Source organism: Eleutherodactylus coqui, chromosome 6 (genome assembly GCF_035609145.1).
Source record: "Eleutherodactylus coqui strain aEleCoq1 chromosome 6, aEleCoq1.hap1, whole genome shotgun sequence".
Taxonomy (NCBI): domain Eukaryota; kingdom Metazoa; phylum Chordata; class Amphibia; order Anura; family Eleutherodactylidae; genus Eleutherodactylus; species Eleutherodactylus coqui.
Genome location: NC_089842.1, coordinates 88,133,690 through 88,145,296, shown reverse-complemented (window position 1 = coordinate 88,145,296; position 11,607 = coordinate 88,133,690).

Below are 11,607 nucleotides of genomic sequence, written 5' to 3'. Positions count from 1 at the left end.
CTGCTTCATTGCCTAGCGAGAACGCGAAAATAGGGAGATGAAAAAGTAAAATCTGTACTGCACAGTCCGTCAGTGAGGCGTGCCAACCATCCGCAGTACAGATTTAAGAAAAAGGAAGCAGGTATGCGCGGCCGCTGCTGCTTCTAGGGTCAGACCACCGCTGCCCCCCTTTGTGTGCAGGCGGCCTTGGACATATATTCTGATGGGATCCTACAACAATCCAGAAATATCCCCATTCCTGAACTAGAGCGACCGCCACGCGCTTCTCTAGAACATTGCCTGGTGCCCAGCAGCACACCGAGTGGTTCCGCACGTGTCACCCGCATGGCATCACCCGTTACACCCAGGATATATTTGCAGGCAACTTCTGTTCAGCAATTCCAAAGAGCACAGAGGCAAGTTGTTACCTGAAGTCCATCATGAATGCGCGGCTTCTGCCTTGTTGGGTGGCAGTTCAGCATCCTGGCACCTGCAGACCCCTGAGGCGGGTTCACAGTGGGCTGATCCAGTGGAATGCCCGCCTCCAGCCCCACAGCATTTGGTTTCATCGTGAATTCCACAGTGCAGACTGATATAAAATTGACACGCCATGAATCTGAATTCCGCGCCACAACTCAATTTGCGCACAGGTGCTTTTTCGCAGCTTGTGGATGAGACTTTGCTGTGAACACCGCCCCCCCCTCCCCCTTACTTTAACGCAGTGCAATTAGCACACAGTAATTGTTAACCCAAAGCTTTTTTCCCCCTTTTTTTTGTTTTCTCCACTTAAAAAAAAATAAATAAAACATTCGCAACTCCTTTATTGATCCAGCGACGTCGCTGTATGAGTGCTTGTTGTTTGCGGGCCGAGTTGTAGTTTTCAATGGTGCTATTAAATGTAATAAAAAAAAACACTTTAAAAATATTCTAGGTGGAAAGAAATTGTAAAAAAAAAAAAGCCATTTGTCTTGTTTCTACGGCGCACAAACGGCAACAAAAATGACAGTAATAACTTTATTCCACGAGTCAGTACAATTCCTACCATACCAAATTCATGTAGGTTTTTTCTTTGCTGTAGTACTTGTATTTTAATAGACATTTCATTTTTTTTAAATTTCTGCCACCTTCTGCGCACAATAGTTTTTTTTATTTTTCCGTCATAGTTGTGTGAGGGCTCATTTTGTGCGGGATGAACTGCAGTTTGTGTTGGTAATACATATGACTGAGCGCTTTTTATTGCATTTTTACTTGGAGACTGGGTGACCAAAAGAAAGAAGAAAAAAAAAAAAATTCTGGAGTTCTTGTTTTTCTGCCAGCATTCACCGTGTGCGGTAAATAATGCGTTACTTTGATAGATCGGACTTTTATGGACGCAGAGATACCAAATATGTATTCTTGTTTTATTATTTAGATTCTTTTATTACAAATATGGCAAAAGGTTTTTTTTTAACTATTTAAAAATAAAAGGCCTTGATAGGCTGTCATGGCTAAATGCCTTTCAGAAGGCCCCCAGCTGCCATAACACCCGATTCTCTGCGATCTTATCACAGGGGGGCCTGTATAGGATCCCCGAACATCTTTCGGGAGATTTAAGTGCCGCTGTCAGAATTTAAAAGCTTAACAGCTCCTATGAGCCTCGTGGCACACCGGAGCTGCTGCGGCCAGGCGTCTGCTGTAGGAGTGGGCTGCGTGTCGGACGACCTCCACTGACTTAAATGGAGGCTGTCCGCAGCAAAATAGAGCGTGCCGAGACCTCTCCTCCGTTGCAGAATACTCAATTAGTTTCCGCGAGTGTGAAGGACAAAGCATCACTTTCAAGGTGTGATTTGCTGCGGATCCTCCATGCAGACTCCGCAGGAGGAAGCCGGTCTTGTGAAGCCGGCTTTAAGCCGCTTACACTCACCGCTTTTTACCACAATTAGCGGCGCATCCTGAGTGCCCCGCTAACCAAGCTACAACGCCACCATTTATTCCAGTGGGGCCTCGCTTGGACGCAGCGATTTTCGAGCGCTGTCTGTTCTATCTTTCAGCATGTTCACATTTCACGCACCCGATCAACCTATCAATGCCGCAGTTTCGAGCGTTGTTTAACTGAACCCATGTGTGAGAGTGGCCCTAGGCCGGGCACATTGGATTCTGTATGTGGGAGGCCCACAGCAAAAGGCAAAAATGTACGCATTTCAATACCCGCATTTTACCCTGGACAGTGATCGCAGAAGCCACAATCCAGATCCACCCATGTGAGCCCGCCCTTATACTTCAGAGCTGAATTCACTGTGCTGCTGGTTGTTGTAATATAAAGACAGTTGCCAAACCCCTAACAGATTAGTCCTGATAAAATCAGGGGGTGGGGAGATGGTACATGCCATTGTTCTACATGGGATCAGCATACAGCGTTCTTGCTATAAGGGGCATTATTATTGTAACTGCTGAATGGGCTTTAAGGAGGGGGGGGGAAATCCTCATCCACATTACTGCTGCAGTAAATGCTGCAGATTTTGAAAATCTCATCCACAAGCTGCGGAAATCAGAATAAAGCCCATGAGGAAATTGACATGTGGTGCGAAATTCAAAACGGCAGTCAATTTTATCCCTGTTCCGTCTGCAGAACTCACTTCTTCTCAGTGGTGGGGGGTAAATTCTGCACGAAAATATGCAATAAAAAAAAAAAACAAAAAAAAAAAACCCTCTTCAAAACCTGCACCAAATGGTCTGGGTTTAGAGGCAGGCTTTCCGCTCCAGATCAGCCCCAAGCCCCATTTACACGCAACGATTATCGCTCAAAATGCATTCTAACAATGGCATATGAGTGATAACTGTTACGTGTAAACGCTACCATCGTTTGCTCTTCGGTTGAACAATGATTTTTAAGGTGAGCTTAAAATCCATAGTTCAGCCAGAGAGTAGATAGCAGGGACCGCACACTGTTCTCCACGGGAGCGGCTGCTTACATTGTATTCATGCTGAAAGCCCGTGCAAAAACAAAGGAGCTGATTGCAGAACTCAGACCACCTGCTGTGTTCTGCAATCAGCTCCAGGAGGCTCATTTATACGCAAATGAAGCCGATAAAGAGCTAATGGACATTAGTGTCCATTAGCACTTTATGCAAAATGATTGCTACAACTGTCAATCTTGCAATCCTTAGAAAGATTGTCTTTGTGTGTAAATGAGCCTTAAGAGTGAGATGATCGAAGCACATACATGTCTTAGAAAAAGTCCCTTCTAATCTCCCTTTCTACATAAGGCCGAATGCACACGACCCTGTGCCCAGCCGGTTGGCCCTGCGTACCTGTGCGGATATTTTTCCTCCTGCACTGCAGATGTGCTGGCCAGCGCACATGCGCAGTACAGATAATGCCACGCCGTCGTTAACTTATGCCGCAGCCTTTCCACAATGATTGCAGAAGGCTCATGGGACGGACAGCTTCCACTGACTTCAACGGAAGCCGTCTGCATCGCATCCGGCTCAAAATAGCGCAAACTGCGATTTTCTCCCCGTGAGTGGGAAAAAAAAAAAAAAGTAGCAGCAGTTAAAGAATAACCCAATGGTAGAAGTGTCAAAATGTGTGAATACAGCTTTAAATGTAATTCTCCAAGTTTCTGCCATCAGTATGTACCAAGTGAACGGGGCGGCCTGGACATCAGGGTATGAAGTGCTGGAATAAGATGGCATGTACAGCATTAATGCTCAGTGCTGACCTCTGCTGGATGAATTAATCATTTCAACAAAGCAGATGTTTGCATGACCAATTTCAAAATGTGATTGTTCTCAGTGAGAGCAACCAAGTAATCTTGTAGAGGTGATAACTTTTAATGGTTACCAAGATTTCAAGAAATATCAACCTATAAAATGTCTATATTTCCCTACTTAGGCCGCATACACATGGGCGGGAGCCCGCAGAAGAATCTGACCCCATGCCCAGCCGGCATCCGTGTGTACCTGCCTTTTCTTTTCTGTATTGCGGATGGTCCACATGGCTCGCCACCAGTTTTTTTTTTTTCTTTAAACTCCTGCTTTTCTCGCTGAATCCGTGGCCTGTCCGTGTGGAAACCGCAGGGAAATGGAGCATGCTGCAATTTTTCATCTGTGAGCAGAATTCCGCTCGTGTGCATGAAGAATCATTTTTGCGTTGCATTCTATGGGCAGCATTTGCTGTGGAAGCCGGGGGCGGCTGCTTGCTCCAGATTCCGCAGTTTAAATCCACCTGTGTGCAGTCACTCATAGGCCGGCTGCACATAAGTGGATTTGCATTGCGCAATCCGGAGCAAGCAGCTGCCTCCAGCTTCCGCAGCATATACCGCTCAGAGCATGCTTTGGCAAAGCGCTTTTTCCTCTACACGAGCGAAAATTTGCGATTTTCTGCTCACAAAGGAAAAATAAATAGATAAGTTACAGCGTGCTCCATTTCTGTGCGGGTTTCCCACGGGCGGCTTCCATTGACGTAGATGGAAGCCGTCTGACCCGCAGCCCTTCCGCTATGACATTGTAGAAAGGTCACCGATTCTGTGTCATCGCCTAGCGGCAACGCGGGGGACGCTGGGATTTAAGAGGGAAAAAAAGTGTACTGCGCAGGTCGGAGAAGAGAAGCCAGTACGCGCGGATGCCACTGCGGGCGGCCTAACAATCAAACCCAGACATTTTGCAGGCAGTATAATAGTGGATTCCCCCTACAGAAGGCCAGAAGCCATCAGGGCATGCAGGGAGTTCTGCTATGTAACAATCACTAGTTCAAGAGCCACGCGTTACAGGTTTACGGCCGGCTTCACAAGAGTAAGCACATTTGTGTGCAGCTGAGCGCTGTGCATTTGCGGAATAAATGATGTTTTGCGCGGGCATCAGTGTATATTACTGTACTTTGTGCCCGCTAGGCATCTTCACTTGTGTGCAAACAAAGATGCATCAATTGTAAAGAACAGTTAGTTCCAGATGTGTTTTTTTCCAGCGGATTTAGGGCTCCTTCCCACGGACAGATTTCTGCCGCGTAACACGTGGCGAAAATCCGACGCGTTGCCCGCAGCTATTAGGTTCTATTGAACCTAATAGCACAATGCTCACGGTGCGGAATTCCATCGCGGAATTCCGCACCGTGAATTCTCCCGTCCTCACCCGCGGCGTGCTCTATTTGCCGCGGGCGTACACGCGGACGGCTTCCATTGCAGCCAATAGAAGCCGTCTGTCACACTATCTTCCACTGTAGCATAGCGGAAGATAGCGTGAAACCGCTTCCTGCCAGCCGCGTCATGTGACGCTGCGAGCGTGTCATGTGACGCTGCGAGCGTGTCATGTGACGCTGCGAGCGTGTCATGTGACGCTGCGAGCGTGTCATGTGACGCTGCGGCGCATATATGTGCCGAAGCATCATGCAGGACGGAAGACGCCGGATCCGCAGGCAAGTATGGGGTCTCTGGGGGGTGCCGTGACAGGCTCCGGGCGGAGCCAGTCACGGCCTTAGGCTGGTGGTACACAACCGGTTAGGATTCCGCAACAGAATCGGGCCCTGGCCACACATACCTGGTTTCTTCTGTATTGTGGATAACCGCGGCGGCTCGCCATCAGTCATGCGCAGAACAGGGTTGTTTTTTGTTTTAATTGTTTTTTCCCCATGCCATTGCTAGGCTGTGGGTACCTGCGTCATCGCCTATCCGCAATATCAACTGCAGAAGGGCCGCAGGTCGGACGGCTTCCATTGACTTCATCCGCACCAAGATAGAGTACACTGATTTTATTTCCGCAAGCGGAAACCACAATAGCCGTCTGCTCATGTGAGCGGGCATGCAAATGTTCTATTCTTTGAATGTATGTGGAAAACCACGAATAGTCCGCAATCCAAATCCCGTCATGCCAGACCAGCCTTGAGCAGCGTTTCACGCATCTCCCTGCATAGTGCGCGCACGTATTTCACACCCCTCTGACTTCTATGGGGACCTTTGGCACGCTTATGCACATAAGAATGGAGCATGTCCTGTTTTTTTATTTTGTGTGTGAATGAAATGCACGTACAAAATACAGAAGTGTGAATAACCTACTGAAATCAATGGCTTCTATGCGTATTGCGTGCGCAAAAACACAGACTTAATAAACATCTCTTTCTACTACCCCAAGATGGAGAGCAGCATAATCTTGGAGGACCGTTGTTACACATATCTCTCCGCTGTAGAAGCAGGTGGGAAACTAGACCTGTAACCGGAACCCAGACTCAATCCCTATGAGGAGTCCAGGTGCCGGCCACAACAGCAGAGCTCCACCCGTGTTTTGTAATAGTAAGAGATCATTCAAAGCGGTGCTTTTTCTGCTGCTCACCTCCATCCTAGGGGTCAAACAATGGCAAAAACCCAAGTGCCAGATCCGACAACTACCAGATGGAACCCACTGATGCTAATAAGCTAACGTTATCAGTATTTCTAGTGATAGAATCCCTATAAAAGGGGTTGTCCAGGACTACAAACCATGGCTGGTTTCTTCCAGTACAGCACCACCCTTGTCTGTGGGTCATGCCTGGTATTGCAGCTCTGCTCCCATTCACTTCATTGGAGCAGAGCTGCAATACTGCTCACATCCCTATGGACAAGGGTGGCACTATATTTGAAAGAAAGCAACCCTGTTCTTCTAACCCTGGACAACCCCATTAAGCATGACCAGATACAGCCTCCCGAGATGTTCAATAAGAACTCCTCTCAAAGCCACTCTTAACACAAGCGTTTTCCCAACATATGTTGTGCAATAACAATGCAGGCAAAGCAAGTGGATGGCGTCACCATTTTCCACTCCCGATGGCATAGTAAGCAGCGTTTAACGGTGTACACAGCATTTTTTACGCACCCCATGCATTCAAATGGGCAATGCAGGGCATGAAAAACAACACCTGAGAATAGGCATACAGCGTTTGTTTCACGCATGTTATAAATGCTGTGCCAAATGCTCCTCTGGGAAGGCCCACTGAAGCACTTTTTAGCAGGACACGCACACGCACTAATCCGAGGATTAGCCAAGCAAGGTGGAGGAGATTTTGCAAAAATCTCATCCGCACGAGATCTGATGCCGCTGCGGAATTGGATTCCACGCCACCTCTCACCTCTATGGGGAGAGAATGCTGCAGCATAAAGCTGAAGATGCTCTAAAACCCGCAGCTAAAGGCTGCGGATTATAGAGCTGTGCTTTTCTAGCAGAATTCTCGCAGGTTTTTTTTGCGCAGCCATTCCACTGGAAATCCGCCCCGTGTGACCCCAGCCTAAGGGTGCCTACCCACTGGCGATTTTTTTTCCTGCGATGCTAAATTGCGTTTTGCGTTTTTTCTGAAGAGCAATTAGCATTGAATGTGTTCTTGTCCATTTGGGTTTTTTTTTTTCGTTTCGTTGCAATTTTTCACATAGGAACTGTCAGTTGCATATGCGTCCTTATTTTTCTCTTAATGCACCCATGATTGTCAATGGAAATTAACGAAAAAGGCGCAAAAAAGGCCACGTTTTTCACGCATGAAAATCGGCAATGCCAGTGGGTAGGCGCCCTTACAGTTCAGTTTAAGATTCAAAGTCCACAAAGTCCTCAACTGACAAGCTGCTGTAAGATTCCCAGTCTACAGTCACTTTCATGGTTGCATTACAAACCTAAAGGGTGCCTTTACATGGGACAACTGTAGGGCACCAAGTAAATGGAGGCAGAGCCCCCGGGGATCATGCCAACCGCCTGTCTCTATTCAGTGTGTACACAGGACAATTATAGCCCCAAATCACTGTTTCCAGCAAGAATTCAGGTGATATCACCCTCCATTTAGGTTTTGCTTATGGGCAGTGAATAAGTGTTATAGCACGCCACGTCAGGAATGAACAGTTTGCCAGGACTTGGAGATTGATGGCTTGTCCCAGATCTATCTCACAGCACCCCGACAAGTCATCAGGCTGAAGAGTCCTAGTGCTAACAGCAACTACTATGGCACTGTGCCTGGAAGACAATAAATCTGACCGGTGGGGTGCCAGGAGATAACCCCCAGAGATCGGATATTGATGGCCTATAACATTAGGCTATTAAGATTAAAATCCCAGAAAGCCCCTTTAAACCATAGATACCCCCTTCGCAGACAATGCACCCTGCCTCTGCACTCCAGTGATTGCAGCCCTAGCACCATATATACCGTTGGTGCTGCTGTAGCCCGTGCTGATCAGCGAGGGTCCCACCAAATATTTACTGGCAGTGCAATAACATATTGAACATACTGAAGCAAGCTCCGCGGCCAATAAATTGTTGTTGAGGTATCATATCCATGCATAATCCACAGGAGGACCAAGATAAGAGGAACATGGGTCTGGTTTAGGATTTCCATTAACACTTGTGTTGGCCCAATGCAAAGTTCGGGTCTGAAACCAGTCTCAGGCCGGCTGCACATATTTGCATTGCGGAATTCAGAGCTGGCATCCGCCTCCCAATTCCGCTGCAAATACCTTCCTTAGCATGCAATAGAAAAACGCTTTTTTCCTGAACACAAGCGGAAATAAATTGCGATTTTCTGCTTGCGGGAAAAAAAAAAAAAGGTTTAAATCGCAGCATGCTCTATTTTTAAGCGGATTCCACGCAGACTGCTTCCATTGAAGTCAATGGAAGCTGTTTGACCACCGCAGCCGACATAGTGGAAAGGTTGCACATTCCACGTCTTCATGTAGTAACTGAGTGGGAAAATCTGTACTGAGCATGTCCGACGGCTCACTGTGCGGACCATCTGCAATACAGAAAGGACAGGTATACGTGGATACCGGCTGGGCACAGGATCGGATTCCGCTGCGGGCTTAACCCGGTCGTGTGCAGCCGACCTTATAAGGAGGGTAATTCTAGGGAACCCTTATAAATAGACAGGAAACAACGTTTGCATTCTCATTTCTTTATAAACTGATCGGTGAGCTTCGTACAGCTGCCGACAGTCACAGTTATCAAAACTATGTGTAGCTAACAGCCAATCAGAATGCTGCTTTCATTTTTAACACCTGATCAAAGCTAGCGCCGATCAAGGCTGTTCAATCATTTACATGCCATTAACCAGGGAAGGGGAATCTGTATCCACTGGCACCCCACAACCACAGTAGAGTGCCCACAGGTTGCCATGCTGGCCCAAAGCCTAGTGAAGGTTCTCAGACCCACCATGTACTGTTGCCCATTAAGCTTGTGGCAGGGCTTGACGTGCAACTCCTGAGAAAAACACATTTCCCCATCCCTGCGCCCCTCTTATCTGAATGTGGAGCTCTGGAGGTCTCCCATGTATATTGCAGTCACTTCCACGCTGTGCTCATCAGGTTCCATCTTGATGCTGAGACTTCTGCTTTCACTATTCTAGGCTCTCAATCCCAAGATGCATCAACACAGCATGAGATGAACAGCTAGAGATTGAACCATCTCTGCCTACTGGGAGGACAGTGCCATTACCATCCATATTTTATAGTCACTTAAATAAAGTTAAAGACCATAAGTATACAGTCAGAAGCATGAGCTGTGATCTCCTTCATTATAACTGTGTGATCACTGGTAACTGACAGAAGTGTCTGTGTCCCCTCAAAGCAGTTTCTGTGGCAGGATCCATGTAACAGCATCATACAGATTTAATGCTGAGAAATTGACTAGAAACTTAACACAAACCCAAGCAAAGCCGAATGCACACAGGCACGCACGGATTGCCCATGGGGAATCCCACACAGAATCGGCCCACGGCCAGCAACCCTGCATACCCGTCTGTGTCCTTTCTTCTGTATTGCGGCTGTGACGGCCATCACACACATGTGCAGTTGATTACCCTGTGCCGATGCTAGGCAAGGACGCGGAATCCGCAACCTTTCCAGAATTGTCATTCCAGATAGGCTGCGGCTTGGATGGCTTCCATTGACTTCAGTGGAAGCCGTCAGTGCAGAAAACGCTTTGAAATGGCTGCGGAAATTGCAGTAGATTTCAGCTCATGTTTGTGGATCACTTTTGCAGTGCGCCCTATGGACGGACATGGCAGACGTCCGCCGCTGATTCTGCCGCAAAAGTCTGGCCATGTGCATTGGGCCTAAGTGTGGTCAGAATGCGATTACATGACCTTCAGAGGAGGTGGTCAGGAAGGAGTACCTAGCCCAGGTGACACTAGTTGACACACCTCATGCCCCCTAGTGGGGTACGAAGATTTCTTGGTCACTTTAAATTACAGATTTTATGTACCACAAAATCATACAACTAAAAACTGCACCTCCTCACCCAAAACCCCTCACAACCACATCAGAAGAGAAGGCAGGTTCTGGGCCTCGGAATATGGTGAAAGAGCAGAAAACTTTCAGTAAACTTTTTTTGGTCTTTTGAAAATTAGCGAAACCGGACACAAAACCCAAATAACTTTGGAATCCTCATAATCGTACCCACAGAACAACGGCAAGTCCTTATTACCACACCATGAAAACCTAGAAACTAAACCCAACGACTATTTAGCATTTCCCGTCCTTGCTCCAGGATGGCTCATTGAGGGCGCGCGCTTGTTGTTGAAGGGTTACTGTGGTGAAAACCATCCTAGTGATACGCTGCATCGTACGCAGGCGCCACAGAACTCGAGCTGTAAACACCTTAACTTCAGTGCGAATGTACATTTCCGATGAGGGCAGCACGGCGCAGTTGCAGCGTTTCACCACTATTTGCGCCGGCAGGGTGTAAATAATGAGATGACGCCATAACTCAGGGCTTCAGTGGGCCGGCTCCGTGAAAAAAAAAAAAAAAAAAAAAAAAAAAAAAGATACTTTGAGGGGTTGGGGTGCTATTACACATCCTTATTAATTGCCAGGCTGACCCAACATTAACAACACTCATAAGGGTGGGCGGACACCAGTATAACTTAACGCTGTCTACGTGCGCATAATACACGGTGAATGGAGTTGATGAAAGTACGTTGATTTTCATTGATCCATTCATACATTGTGCATGTTTTATTGTACCACGTATTGCGCACAGTAGGTCCCTATTGTTCTCTATGGGTGCGTAATAAAGGGTTGTACATGCAGAATTACGCTGCCGTCATATGCAGGGAAGAATCACTGCCATACGCCAGCACATGCTGCGGTAAGACAATGTTTTATAACATGCTCATGTGAGCCCGGCCTAAGCCCAACTTCGCACAGGCGAGGGCGATATGGAGCCGTAAATCCCGCCACCGTATCGCGCTCCACAGATGTGAAATCCCCTGCTATGCGTTTCCAGGTCAAAACAAACTTCGGGGATGCCGGGAGCCTCCGGGGCGGCTGACAGCCAGAGGGGAGGATTGCAGCGTTTCTGCCATTGGGACCTTGAGATGCTACCGCGGAACTCACTGGAAACAAGTGTTCGTGGAAGACGCAAAGTGATGCGTGAAACACTGCACAATTCCACTACAGAACAAACATCTGGAACTAAGTATCCATTTCAATCAGTGCGTTTGTTCGCCGCACACAAATGAACACGCCCGGCGGGCAAAAATTGGTGAGTAATACGCCAATAGGCACATAGAAAAGCCTTGCTCATAGTGCAAAAAATTTGCACTAAGGCACACGCAATTGTGCCCACATTCCATTTGGAAGAGAGAGCAGCGACCTGACTTGGCTACCACTAGCCATTTAGCCCTCTACAAACGTTTATTCCAAATTCTCTC